At 24.9% G+C, this 13,606-nt stretch overlaps 1 protein-coding gene across 4 annotated transcripts in view; it reads right to left on the reverse strand.

Moving 5' to 3' along the window:
* LOC112686647 (probable G-protein coupled receptor 139) overlaps positions 1–13,606 on the reverse strand; it is a 139,600-nt gene that overhangs the window by 71,870 nt on the left and 54,124 nt on the right. For 3 of the 4 annotated variants that reach the window (XM_025559036.1, XM_025559051.1, XM_025559043.1), the window contains exon 2: positions 2,945–3,008. The gene's annotated coding sequence lies outside the window, so the exon portion shown is untranslated. Of the gene's footprint in view, positions 1–2,944; positions 3,009–5,201; positions 5,221–13,606 lie in introns of those variants that run through there. The other variant, XM_025559060.1, reaches the window with a different exon arrangement.

The following is a 13,606-nucleotide window of genomic DNA, read 5'->3' on the forward strand; positions in this document are numbered from 1 at the left end:
CGCTGCGTTTTTGTCGTTTTTGCTCATTTTATAAGGTTGTTTAGTGACATAATTACGTTATGGTCAAAAGAAATAGTCGTCAACAATACACTCAGCGTATACATGAGGTGATCGAAAAAAATAAACGTGGAAAGTTTAGAAGAATAGGTACTTAGTACAATGAGTAAGTCCCGAGACCTGAAGTGACGAACCTCAGGAACTCGAAAACTAATTATATTGTCTTTCGGTACTTTTACGTTACTTTGTACAAGAACAGTGATTAATCAAACTTCTACCAATTACCAAGTAATAAAACTTAGACGATTGGATTGTTATATGCTGGGAGCTTATGATTTCCGGTGGAAAACTTTTGTGGCATTAGCGAAAAAATACTGAACTCGGTTTTCGTGTCATTATTATTACAAAAAAGAAATTTCAAGAGAAATTTCAACCCATTTTCTTTTTTTTTTGTGTGTGTTTAAATAGTCATTATTTGAACGATTACGAAATTAACACTTAAAATTATAATCGATGTAATAATTAATTGAATATGATTATATTATAATTAATATTGTTTAACACTCACACAATAAGGTATAGGACTGATGAAAATTATTTTGGTGCAGAAATACTGTCAACATTATATATTTTCATGTGTATCGTATACTGTCGTGAATACTCTTTTAAAATCATGTTTGTATTTAAAGGGGGAGCACTAAAATATAAAATAATATAATCAGCATATATTTCACGGAAACATTAAAAAAGAACGACACTTTCATCGCATGTAATGAAAATCCAGAGAGCATTGTATTATTATTATTATACGTCGTAGTATTTTATACTTGTAAATGTTATGTCGTTCGAAAAATGCGTGGCGGAAACGTGATGAAAACGAACACGCGTTTTTTTCACATAATATAAGGGGCCCGCATATTATGAAAATGACGTACAAACATTTTATTATAAGCGTCTCTCAATAATATTTCAGTGGAGTATAGGGATAAAAAAAAATCCACTCACTTACGGTAAAAGTTCATATGACACCCGACGGGTACGTAACATTTATGAATATGTGTATTTGTTTTTAAATATGTATTTCATAGAATTACACGTAGTATAGTTGTTGTTATATTACTACATGTGTAGATTCATGTATATCGTTCATTGGTCCTTTATAAATGATATGTTCGATTGGCCTCGAGGTCATCATATACTATAGGTGTTTAAATTGCATTTTTTTAAAAAGTTTATTGTAATGTAGATCAAATATTTATTAATTAACGAATTTTAATTGCGTTGTGCATGGCATACTCATTTAAATATTTTTTTAATCAGTGTAACGATTAAAAAATCATTGCAACTCCTACACTAGGTTTTTATTCACACAGCCACGAATAGAAAACCAATACATAATGTTATATCATAGCTTAAATATGACCTTAATATCAAAGTTATTTATCATAAGAATAATTAGTCATACTATATGTCATGTTGCATTAATCCTATTTAAATTCAATTGAATGAAATATATTTCTAGGCGCAATTATAAATTAATAAGTGTGTACAGTTGTTATACAGTAATTTTCTGCAAAAACTCTATCTATTTTTTTTTAATTCTATTAGGAACCTTTAACTCTGTATGTATTTTTTCTTTTGTTTTCATCGGTCTATTTTTACAGTCCAAAAGTTTACTTACTACCAGATTTTAGGTGTCAACATTTCACTGGTCATTGAATTTTTATTTGCTCACGCTATTATTATTTTTCCATTCGATTTTAAAAATTCGAATGTTTTCGTTATTTAGTACAATATTATCATCGTTTTAATTGTAATCGGGTAATAATAATATAATAATAAATAAATAAATCTAGAATTGTTCATAAATGTCTGTATATATCGGCCGCATCGATTTACAAAACAATATATTACATTTTTCTGTGCAAAAACTAATCTATATTATTTATAACACTGTTGCGGCAATTTCCGCATAATTGTATAATATATTAAAAATTATTATTATTATTATTATTTTACTTTTCTTATACAATTATAATTAAACGGCATTATAAAATTATGAATACTAGTTAAAAATCTCAATAAATGTGTCATAAAGATATATAAACATTTATATTTTATGGTTCGATACATTTATTATATAAAATTAAATTTTAAAAAGTGTATTTTAGTACATTTTTACAATAAGCAAGTATTATTGAAATGTGAATAATTCATATGGATTTTTAATTTTATACGATAAAATGTATTAATGTACGAGTAAACAATTATATTATAAATATATATAATGTAATTTAAAGTTTTTGAATGGAAAAAAAACCAAAAAAATAAATTATTTATTAACAAAATATGTAAATAACTGATCATATAATGTTCATTTATAAGTAAAAAAACTTTAAATGTTTTTAAAATCTATATTGACTCAAAATAACAAAATAAGATTGATTATGTTAAAAACTTGTAAAATAAAAATTATAAAATAATTAAGAACACCTAAAATAAATGTTCTGTTAAAAGAGTGTTTATACATGTTTTATTCTTGTATATAAAAATAATAACAGAAAGTATTCCATTTCCTACAGTTTTTCGTTAAACCTTAATTATTATGTTTCATTTTTTAATGTATTAATTAGTTTGATATGTATCTAAAGCATTAATACATATTTTGATGTTAATTTTACGAGTTATATTGAAAACTTTATTGATCGTTTTTTGTTATAATGGTTATAACTTAAATGTTCAATGCAAGGTCGTTGTTAAATTTTAATTTTAATAATCTTATAAAGAATTTTTTAGTACAACGTAATACTGTATTTATTTTTATATTATTATGTACTTCGAAACACGCTAAGTTCATAAACCAGAATCTTTATTTCTGATTTTGTTATAACAGTATAATCATAATATTAAAATGTATTTTAAAGTAGTATTATAGTGTAATACTTACTGTTATGTAAATGTACAGAATGAAATCTACTCAAAATAAATGACTTGAGAATTATTCTTCACAACTACAACAAAACATGAACACAAGATTAATTTTACACAGTTATAGCATGATTATTAATAACACAAGTTTTTTAATGGGATAACATGTTACGTAATATAATTGAAACAAAGGTCATAATGGATTTGTAAGATAGATTTGTTTTTGAAAATTTAAGTGGGGGAGGAGCAGTAAATCTTCCCGGGAGTATACTTTTTAGATCAAAAAATTGAGACAGGTAATATTTCAGAAACGTTGTTTTTCAAGTTATTTGAAATTTTTAAAAAAAATTTCAACTAAAAGTATCTATACGACGATATATACTTGTATATATATATATATAGTTATATTTATAACTAATTGAATTACTCGGCTTCACCCGTGTATATTTTTTGCTTACTCAAAATGAAATAATTATATCAACATACATTGTTGTGTTTTAAAGAAGAAAAAAATAATTTTACTTAATTTAATCAAGTGCTAAATAGTAGTAGTAGCTGAATAATAATAATATAAATGATTCAAATGGTTCTATACATATATTATTAAAAATTATTCTATAATCCTTATTCGTAAATAAATGTAAGAACATACCTCTTTAATTTTCCAATTTTGTAATGACATTATTCAAAATTTTTCTAATACCCCCTCTACTACTCCTCCGACAAAAAAATTAAAAAATCCAAGGATGTGGTGACACTTAGGAAGGTATTTGGAACAACTTTATACAAACAAAAAAAATTGGAAAAATGTTAAATAGTGTCATGACAAAATTGGCAGATAAAAAAAGACCTATTCTTTTATACATATATATATGTAAGGATTACCTCATAAAAATTTGAATACTTTTGTATGATGCCATGAAAATCAAACATTTTCTGACAAACAGTGCTGAACTTATCTAAATAAATTTATCTAGATATTTATTTAGACACATTATATCGTGTCTAGGTAAATAGTTGCATGTTACATAAATAATTATCCGAGTTAAAAATGTTTCTAAAATCATTTATCTATTCTTGATAAATGTATCTAGATAAATTTATCTGTATACAAAAGTGTATTGTCGATTTATTTTATTGAAATTTGAATTATTTAACAATCCCGGTACCAACAATTACGATATAAAATTATATATTATACACTTTTACGAGCTCGAGATCAAACTATCAATTAAAGATTTAATGTTGTTGTTATGTTGGTGAATAGTGAGCTGGTAAATTAATGGGAAAACGATTAGTAAGAATGACTTACGAGCTACTTCAGTCAGATTTAATTTATTTAATTGCATTTTATATTATTATTTTTAACATCGAATAAAGTGTTCTTTAATTTATTATATGTAGAATATGCATAATATAACAAGTATCTTACCTAATAAAAATTGTTTGTCTAGTATTAGTTTGTATTTAAATTTATATTAGTGAACTACTAATACAATTAAATACACCCTAAAACTATATAAAGTTTCACAACAATCATAATTTACTGTGATACGTGTAAAATATTACAGGTATTCTAAATTTTTATACTTAATTTTTAAAATTATTGTTAATTTATAGTTATTAATTATTGACTAATAATGTTTACTACCAACCATTGACACAAAAAAGAGGGGGATAGGGGGTTTGGCTGTTTGGACACCCCTCTTGAATTTATAGAAATTTTATTCGATGACTGTCGAAAACATTTTTTATATCTATAACGTTCATTAGCCGTCATATGTTATTCGGTTTATTAAATACATTGTAATGCTATTATGACAGTTGAATGTAAATAATTATGTGTTTTAACTTATAAATATACATAATAATTTTTATTCATATAGAACAAATTCTAAAATGTATAATCAATTATCGTAAAAATAAACATATTTATTACAACCATATAAACTATTATATTACGAGTATTTTGATGGTAATGGTAATCACAAGTGTGTATCTTTTATTTTATTTTTTCCGAAAAATGGGCAACACACCCGTCTCCCGGAAATGCCACACAAGTGACTACTAGCTCTAGTTAATATTTTCGATTTATCGTTGTCAAAAGCTGGATAGTATAATATTTGTTCGCCTATCTGTGTCTATGTGTTATTATTATATCAGTTTAATTGTTCAAAATTTGTTGTCGCAGTCGAACAAATAAAATGAGGAAACATGCTAATAAAATTATAACTGAATTTTTTTGCTTAAAAAACATTAAAATACTAAAAACATACCTTAGAAACTCAAGCGTGTGGACTATATGGATTAGTACCGTTGAATATTCACTGTGCAAATACAGTTACTGTAGATGACATCATAAATTAATTTACTTGGAAAAAAAAAACAAAATTAGTAAAATTGTAATATGTATAATCACATTATAAAATGTCTTTATATTTGATGTGGCTACTAAAATTAAATGTGATTTATATCTGAAAAATATCTAAGTAATCCGGTCTGTATAAAATACGAAATATTGCAATTAAAAAAGCACGAGTGTTAAAAAAACAAAATAAAATAAAATAAAATATTATATTGTTTGAAATTGTTAGTTTTAATTTGGTAGTTTTTAGTATGGTGCGTAATGTGTAGTAAATATATGTATTATATTTTCTAAAAGTACACACTTTGTAAAGTATATATGTTTATAGCAAAATGTCTGTTAACCACCTATTTGATAAACCGTCATAGTCCCGGTCTCAACAGTGTCGGTTGATCGAGTTCCTACTTTATAGCCTGTTTAAATAATTTTGAAGTAATAAGTAATATCACAGATTACACCGATTTAATCAAATGGTGCACTTCCCGTGCTGAAATATAACTACTTGCCATTTTGATTTTATTTAATGCAGTTTCAATAACACTCTCTGGTCAGAGTGAACACATTTTAGAAATAATTGTATTGTACCAAATATTTTACCATAATAATGTATCAAATTTTTAAGTCTATAAATATAAAATAGATGTCTTGAATATTAAGAAATTACTATTCATTTTTTTACAGTATAGTCATATATATAAGTATTTAAATATATTATTATATGTACAGATTGTCGCCGTTAGGATTTATCCTTAGTGCAAAATTGCAAGTGAACGAATAAGACATTATTACAGCGCCATAACAATAAAATATAGTGATATTCACAAATATTAAATAAATAATAATTTCCCATAATAATTTTTAAATCTAATAAGATAATCATTTTTTTAATTGTATATTGTATTTACAAAAAAAAAAAGTTAAATCTTTGTTACATTTTTTAAATTAATAGAGCAACTTAGACTACCGTAGCCAGAAAAAATAAATAAGCTACGGCTTTGAATATAGTATGGATTATCTACATTTTCAGAAAATTCTAGAATACACCATCTGGTTTCATGTAATCTGTGGTAGTATATTAGTATCTAAGGTGTATTTTCAAGAAGTTAGACTCAAAGTTTAAAATACAATTTTTTTTCTATCTAGATTAAAATGCATTTATTTTTAATTGTTAGCTACCTAAATATATTAAAATAAATTATGTTTTATCTTTATTTAGATAAAATAATATTTAACTTATACCAAAACTGCAGAGTAATATATGAGCATAATAAAGTTAAAATATATATTACTGTTTATATCTTCGTGTAACAATTTGTAAATAATACACGTTAACAGTTATACAAATTGTGTACAATTTTAAAAATAAATAAAAGTGCCCTTTTATATTTTTTATTAATAGTATTTCAACCGCATCGAAAATATTGACTTTTACTACTCCGTTGTGCAAAGTATTTGTGTAAACACTATTAAGTAGATTACTAGTCGTGAACCCCGTGATATTTTTATCAAATTTAAACATTGTGATGAAAATTTATGCACCAACTGTAATGGATAATAATTTGAAGAAAAAACCATTAACACGATTCCAAATTCTACGTTTGATCGGAAAATTATATATTTCTTAAATCTTAACATCTTTTTAAGTGGTTTTATGTTTTACTAATACAAAAATTAAATCTAAGTATATATTCAATATCATTCTATACAATAATTATGGTTAACCCTACTAGAACAATACTTAAATCTAGTTTTCTTTTTCGCAAAATGTAAACTTCTTCACGTTGTTGAAATAATTTAGGTCAACTACTATTAGGTATAACTTAATTGGTTTCTTTTCTAACCAAAACATCTTTTATTATTTCACAAAGGATTTCAAAATAATATTACGTTTATTCATATTGTTTATTTTATTAAAATAAATTTATCTATCTTAGATATTTGGGTCCAAATATTGGTTTTATTTATTTTTCTAGTTTATTTCGTAGCAAAGTTGTAGTTTCTGAAAGTAATAAAACAAATTGAGAGTTAACAAATATATTTATTGCATCAAAATTGACAATTATGTATTTATTTGGTTACAACATCTCATTTTGAGGCTAAACGATTAATAATAGAAATTAAAAATATTAACAATTTAAAAAAAAAAAATTCAAAGTTATACACATATTGTATAACACGAGATCAAAATTCGACCCAGTAGTTCAGAAAACCAACATATAATCACACTATTCACCACCAGTCAAGTTATCTTTTTCAAATCTTCCGGAAGTAAGGACTTTAATTACATATGTATGTAACATAATTTATTATTCAAGTACATTTTAATTTGCAACATTTGTCATGAATTCGTATAACATAGATATCAAAATTTTCATATTCTGAACATTTCAAGTTTATTTTATGTGTGAAAAGTTTAAAATACAAACAAATCAAGATGTCCAAATCATCCGACTTAACGGCATTTGTTGTGTTACTTCTGTTACTATTTACTCGTATATGCCGAGCAATGTAATTTGCGGTATATATAATATATTCTTCAAAACATTAGATATACTTTAGATATAAATTGTTTGTTCGACGGCTTTGTTAATAATTATTCAAGTTGACTGAACTAAAACAACACCAATTTTCCACAAGACATTCAATTACAAAACCACAGACCACTTAATGACAGTAAATTAATTTTTCTAAACCTGTCATTAGTAGTCTACCCTAAATTCTACTTCATGTATAATCAACGATTACCGTGGATCTTACTCTATCTACTGGAAATATTTTATATTAACTTATGATTTAAAAATATTTAGTATATTCATAATTTCATTAATACATCGAATTTATTTTTAAAATTGTAAAAATTTATTTTACTTCTTATATTACTTATTTTCGTATTTGAATATTTAATATAACGTGTAACTCGACGTAATCTTAAATAACTAATTAGAAACCGAAATAAACTATTGTTACATTTTTGTAAAACTGCTTGATTTCGTACAATTATAGAAGAAATATTACCAATACACATTATTTTGGATTTTAACATTTTATTTTAAAATATATTATAAGATTATTATATGTTATTACGTCATGTGAATACATGGAGTCTACTGGGGTGTATAAAAAATAACTCAAACAACTTTTTTTTCGACAATAGAAATAATAATAATAATATGAAACAATCAGTTAGAAATATATTTTTATTGATAATTATTTCGTAATCAATAAGTTTAAAACACGTTTATTAATGTTAATTTTCAACTAAATATAATTATAAAAAAAAAAGAAAATATAATGTTTAACCGGTGAAACTTTTTTGAATACAATAGTTTAATTTCTACCACTAGTGTTCTTTTATGAAAGTAAAAATATTGACATTTTTGTTAAATTTCCCATAAAATCAATAAAATTAGATATTCCTATATTATTTTTTATTGCATACATTTTTTCATAATTTTTGGTATGCTAAACATTGGTCGTTAGTAACTTATTAGTCTTTATATTTCGTTTATATTTTATTTTATTCAGTCACCAATAATATTAATCTTAACTCATGTGAATTTTATTATTTAGTATTTACTCAAGAAAAATTTCAAATTAAAAATTTTAAACTTAACTGACGATAGAATATTTTAATAATTTTTTTTTTATAAATTATTCTATGCATTGTAAAATTTTTAATGGACTGATTCTTACTTTACAGATCTTTCTTTAATAATTATTTATAAAGTGTTGTCAATCAAAGTGAATCGTTTTCATTAATTTAAAGTCGAAAATATGTTATGGAATTAAAATAAAATTTGATCCCACAATTTTATATAAATTAAGAATATTTTAAGAACTTTGGTCTTTAATAAGGAAAGTTAAGTTTTAAAGTAATTGAAAATTATAAATTTTTTTATTTATTTTTTTTAATTTTTTTATTTTGTTTCGGCTTATAAGATTATGCTGCTAAATACAAATCTTGCCATCTGTCCCTATTATCTGCAGCTTCTTCTTTTTTTACAGTTATAATTACTAAGTAAAAACTAAACCGAGTATGGATAGTGTTTTTATTTTCAGAGACGAATAATTCAAACATAAATTATAAATTAAATGAAAATTGGTTAGAATTTAAATTAATATTATTATGGACAACTGTATCTCACTGTGAAAATATATGTGCATTTATTTTCATCTATTATTTTGAAATCCATAATTTTTTTTTTTTTTTTGCTTATTAAATTTTGCTTGATGTGTATGGTGATTTTTTCGTTTTAGTTCATGTGTCAAATGGGAATTGTATTGTAATATTTTTAATACTAAACTAAATATGAACTAAACACATTTCTGAAACATATTATTATTATTATTATTTTATGATCTAATTAACTTTTTAATCTAATAACGTTTTAATCGACAACCAGTTTTCATAATTTATCATTACTAAATGTATTCATTATTTTATCCTCGTATTAATATCATTACTTTAATTTATGTACAATGAATACACCATCTATATATTTACTATCGATTTTGTTTAGATCTTATTTTTTATAATTTATAAACTGTATTTAATGCATAGTAAATATAGGTATATTATATTTAAGTTATTCAGAGAAAATAGTAAATAATTATAATTATAATGAACACTAAAATAAATAGTATATATGTATATTGAGTATTAGCTTTTTATTTTTTATTTAAAATTATTATTAAAGACGATATAAAATCTTTAGATTCTACAATTAAATTCGGGTTTTCGATGTCCGAATTAATTTTAAGTGATATTTTAAAGTTGGCAGTTATTTTACGGAAACATTTCCGAACAGGATGTTTAAAAGGGACTACAAAACTTATTGATATCAGGCCAAAATTTTAAAATGGTTTTAGTTTTTTGCCAAGTATTTACTATTTAAATGAATAAAAGATAAACTCCTAATTATATAACAATTAATTACATTGTATTATCGGTTTAAAATTATATAGCAAATTTTATTTTCCATAAGTGTTGTATTCGAATCTAAAATCTAAATATATGTATCCTCATCAGACGTGGAATGTAAAATACCGCATGTTTTAAATCATACACATAGTCAATATACACAAATACTTCAGTGTTCAAAAAGTTGTTGAAACTTTAGCCGAGTGCTTAAACGTTTTCAAACTTTTTGAACATTTTGCGTGTGCACGTGTACAAAATACGTATATATCATGTTTACGCTATATTTCTGTTGTTTCCGCATAAAAGGAAATGAGCAATTCACACCACACACGTGTACGAGATTCATCAATGACAGTTTAATTCCTTCAATGCAACAACGGTTTCATATAACTGTTTCTGCTAACAGATGACGGACGACGCACGACAAAAACGCAACTCAATCCAATCAGTTTTACCTGCAATCCACCTCTTATTTTTCATAAAAATTCTTACTACACATTTTTTTAACGTACAATGATATGATACAAAGCCTTCTCTACACTGTTTCTATATGACTATAGTTTTTAGTATAATATCAGTAATAATATAATAGTAATAATAAATTATTAGTAATAATTATTTTTTATTAATCAATTTTCATATTATAATTAGGTTATCAACGTCTTGTTATTATTTAAATTGAAAATATACTTATGTCTGGTACGAATCTGAAAACTACTAACAAATTAATTATTTTAATATGGGATATATAATATAAAATGTAATAGAAAATGTAATATTTAAGTCCTTATCAGCTGTCTTGCCTAAAGTGGCTTCCTGAAAAACACCTTCATAGAAGTCTTATTGGGCGAATCCATTTTCGACCAAAACCATACCCTTCCCTTTTCGGCCGATTCACTTTTCGACCAAATTTAAAATTTGCCGATTGCCTTTTCGACCAAAACAAAAATTTACATAATAAATTTAAAATAATGATATACAATGTTTGGCTATGATGAAAATACTATAATATATTAATGATGATTCAGGGTTTTACTCGTGTAGAGATGTTTTAGGTTCACATTCAGAGCATAATCCCATTTGCAAAAGTATCAAGGTTTGTACAAAAATTAGGTTAGGCTTAGACCATAATTCGCCTTGGGGCAAAGCCCCATCCCGCCGAAAAGTACCACTCAGTGGCACTCGAGTTTGTGAATGGAGCCGGCAGGCGTAACGAATGAAGTCCTAACATTTTTAAAATTAAATTAAATTTTTCGAAAAAAAAATGCAAACAATTTTTATTACGATAAGAGATCAAAACTAGATAAAAAATAACGTTCTCTTTTATATTAATATTTTAATAATTATTGACAACAATTGTACATCATTATTTTATTATTTTAAATTTGTTATATACATTTTTTGTTTTGGTCGAAAAGGGAGTCGGCTAAAAAGGGAAGGATACGTTTTTGGTCGAAAACGGCCATGCCCGTCTTATTTAATAATATTTAATAGGTACACACTTTTTAAATCCATCGCACACACTTCAAATTTGAAACTACACACTTTGTTTCGGGGTTGGTTCACTAAAAAATAGGGGTTGTCTCAATCGAAGATACTTGTCAATATCTATATCAGCCATAGTGTTGATTATGAATTCATATTTTACTTTTAAGGAGATTCAAATACGATATTAAGATGTGTGTTTTCGTTCTACATATGTGCAATATAGTAAAAACTATTCGTTGTTTGCCCATCAAATGTATGTATTATAACGATAAGAATTGTGAAAGCAGAATCAATAGATGCTTGAAGTTTATTTGAAAGCGATCAGATAAATTGTTTAGATCATATTATATTTTTGTTTTAAACAAAGTATACAACATACAAAACTATTAATAGTATTACAATAAAAAAAAAAAAATTATATTAAACTTTATATCAGATATTGATTCTGTTTTTACTTTGTTGCACGTTTGAAAGTCAAAGACAGTATATATTTTTGCGAATCCTATTAATACTATACTATATCATATTTAACTTTATTACGTTCACTAATTGTTGATAATTTTACAATCGTTTTTATGTTAGATTATGTAAATTTTTATATAAGGACTCGATTAGCAATTCAAATCGTTCGTTAAGTAAAGAATCACCGTGTTCTATCATACAATAAATTGTCTCGACACGTAAATACCACGTTTCAGACGGTTCAAGTGAAATTTAGGCTTCGGTTTAGATTAAAGGCTCAAGACTCTTCGCAATACATGATTGTTGCATGGTCGATAATGAATGGGCCATTAGTACCTATAATTCGTGTGACGTTTGGTTGTATAGAATCAAGGAGATACCAACAGTGAGTTAGGTATCTATAGTAACGCAGTATCGTGACCGCTTAGTTCAGTAAGACAGACGACGGTGTCGAGTGAACAGGATGCGTGTGATCATACTATACGTATCGCATCTGTACATGTTAGACATATTTCGTCGACGTTTGACGAAGTTTACATCGGTCGTAGCTATAAATCGGATTTGGCCATAAATATTCCATACTGCCTTTATCTCTTCCACTTGTTATTAATACGGTTTACGACATATAACTCCCGACTTAAATTTCCACACAATAAGTTAATTTTTAAACTTTTATTTTTTCATAATGATTTGGCAATGAAATGATTAATATAATATATAATCGTTATCGTTTAATCTACACATATTTATTCGACAGGTAGTATATCAGAGTAGTCTAAGATAGTATTATAAGTAACCAAATCAATTAAATTGATTTAACTGTTACGGTAAACCAATCGATTAAGATTTTTATTACGTTCACAGAGGCAAAACAAAAAATTAAAATTACGTGATGTTCTAATTTCATGATAATAACTCAATAAACATACATCCATGTGAGAATTATGATACACATTTCGACAATTCAAGTTGTTAGAACACGAATGAATGAGAAGTAAAATTTGAAAATTATTTATAAATAGCTTAGATTTAAAACTGTTTTTGTAATACTGTCTCGACTTAAAAAATTTACGTTAAATTTTTGATTTATAAAATTTGTTTTCGAAAGAAAATATAACGCCTAAAGTAAAATATTATTGTTTTGTATCGAATAACCCGTCATTTATATTTTGTTAAAAACTTTATTTTATATTATTATGTATTGAAATAAATGAACAATAATAAAAGTGAAAAAAATAATGCGAATTTCACTACCTCGTAGTGTAATACTCATTACTAAGAAAATAATTTTTTAATATTTATTAGAAATTATATTATAAAAAACTATTGAATTTATTAGGTTTTAATTTTTAATGAGTCTTATAAGTAAGACGTACGAGTCTTTTTTATTTTTATAAGTAACAACATTATCATTCAAAAATTAAACATTCTAAGCGCATTAAATT

This window comes from Sipha flava, unplaced genomic scaffold (genome assembly GCF_003268045.1).
Source record: "Sipha flava isolate LNK unplaced genomic scaffold, YSA_version1 108_pilon_pilon, whole genome shotgun sequence".
Taxonomy (NCBI): domain Eukaryota; kingdom Metazoa; phylum Arthropoda; class Insecta; order Hemiptera; family Aphididae; genus Sipha; species Sipha flava.